We start from the raw sequence: 2,500 nt of genomic DNA, 5'->3' as shown, positions 1-2,500 counted from the left end.
CACCGCACCCCCCCCCCCCCCCCCCACCCCCCCCCCCCCCCACCCCCGCTCTCTCTCTCTCTCTCTCTCTCTCTCTCTCTCTCTCTCTGTCTCTTCACCTGGTCTACATATTTTGCCCTTAGATTCTCTCTCTCTCTCTCTCTCTCTCTCTCTCTCTCTCTCTCTCTCTCTCCTTTTTCTTCACCTGGTCCGCATATTTTGCTCTTAGATCTCTCTCGCTCTCTCTCTCTCTCTCTCTCTCTCTCTCTCTCTCTTCACCTGGTCTACATATTTTGTCCTCTCTCTCTCTCTCCTTTTCCTTCACCTGGTCTACATATTTTGCTCTCTCTGTTTCTCTGTCTCTCTATCTCTGTCTCCAATCAAATCGCAGTCCTCTTGTCTACCTATCTCGAGACGTTTTTCTTCGCCAGTCTCTCTCTCTCTCTCTCTCTCTCTCTCTCACACACACACACACCTTCCTCGTGCCTTCCCGTCTCAAGGCTTTTTCCCGTGCCATCTCTCTCTCTCTCTCTCTCTCTCTCTCTCTCTCCTCCAGATTTGTCTGAAGAAAAGAAAATCAACGGAGCCTTTGTTTACACTCTCCCTTTGTTTCCCTCGGAACATAAAAGTAAATCACCAGCACTGTTCGTTGCCCAGTGTTTTGGGCAATACCGGCCTCACTTAGACTTGCCTACTTGCTTAGTAGTAATTCTCCCGGTTCCGTTTGTTGTTCTCTCTCTCTCTCTCTCTCTCTCTCTCTCTCTCTCTCTCTCTCTCTCTCTCTCTCCCTCTGTCTGGCTCGCTTGGTTGCTCGCTTTCTAATGGCCAATAAAGGATGGTCATAATGTTGATGATAAGCATTATTTGTGTAGATTATTATTAGGCGTTGGTGTTCCAGCTCAATATGCTTGCAGTATATGGATATGAAGGTGTATCATATGGAAATAAAGGTATGTGAAGACAGTATGTTTATATATATATATATATATATATATATATATATATATATATATATATATATATATATGTATATATATATATATATATAGTATATCTATATATATATATATATATATATATATATATATATATATAGTACATCTAAATATATGGATATACATATATATATATATATATATATATATATATATATATATATATATATATATATATATGTATGTATGTATGTATTATGATATATATATATATATATATATATATATATATATATATATATATATATATATATGTATGTATATATAGACATATACATATATATATATATATATATATATATATATATATATCTATATATATATATAATACATATATATATGATATATATATATATATATATGATATATGATATACTATATATATATATATATATGATGTATGTATATATATATATATATATATATATATACATATAGTATATATATATATATGATATATATATACATATATATTTATATATACACACATATATATAAGCGAATACCACAGGAAAATAATAGTCAGAAAATCCAAGCGCTTTCGTCTTTACTCAGGACGACCTCGTGTCATGGAGTTAACTCCTGTGGTATTCGCTTATTTATGAAGTCACGTGCATCTACAGATAAAGATATATATATATATATATATATATATATATATATATATATATAATATATATATATATAGAATAGAAACCCTTTCCTTTTTTATGAAACGACATTATGACCCTTAGTAGGGAAACTTTTGATATGTTGTACTATATTTGCAATACTGCCGAATAGGAGTTTTATCCCATGTGATTTTAAGGCTTATAGACTTCATATCCTACGAGTTTTAATATTAATGTGAATTTTTCCGGTCGGTTATGTTTATTTTCAAACTGCGCGTGTAAGAATGATTTTGTTGTTGTTGTGTACAATGACAGCGTTAGTTAATGGTATAATTGCCGCTGGATTGTTACTTTCTTCTCAACAAAACATATTTTAGGAATAATTTTTTACTTTTACAAATTAGCTGAATTATAAACGTATATATGTCAAAAATAGTTTCACATAGATTAATAATTTTTTATGAGACGACAAAATTGAGAATTATAAGTACCTATGTAATGTCTGTCCTAATGAGTGTATTTGTTTATTTTACATACATACATATATACATGCACACACACACACACACACACACACACACATATATTATATATTTATATATATATATATATATATATATATATATATATATATATATATAAATGTATGTATATATATATATATATATAATATATATATATATATATATATATATATATATATATATATATAGTATGTGGTGGGTGTGTGTGTGTATAGATAGATAAATAGATAGATATATATGTACTATAGAATTAAGTATATATATATATATAATATATATAGATATATATATATACTATATATATATATATAATATTATATATATATAATAATATATATATATATTTATGTGTGTGTGTGTGAGCCTTGCCCAATATCCATTGCCCTGTGCC

At 29.7% G+C, this 2,500-nt stretch overlaps 1 protein-coding gene across 11 annotated transcripts in view; it reads right to left on the bottom strand.

The window, feature by feature from the left end:
- LOC135217458 (uncharacterized) overlaps positions 1-2,500 on the bottom strand; it is a 334,879-nt gene that overhangs the window by 175,453 nt on the left and 156,926 nt on the right. The gene's annotated exons all lie outside the window — the stretch shown is intronic.

Source organism: Macrobrachium nipponense, chromosome 7 (assembly GCF_015104395.2).
Source record: "Macrobrachium nipponense isolate FS-2020 chromosome 7, ASM1510439v2, whole genome shotgun sequence".
Classification (NCBI taxonomy): domain Eukaryota; kingdom Metazoa; phylum Arthropoda; class Malacostraca; order Decapoda; family Palaemonidae; genus Macrobrachium; species Macrobrachium nipponense.
This window is presented reverse-complemented; position numbering and strand designations above follow the sequence as displayed.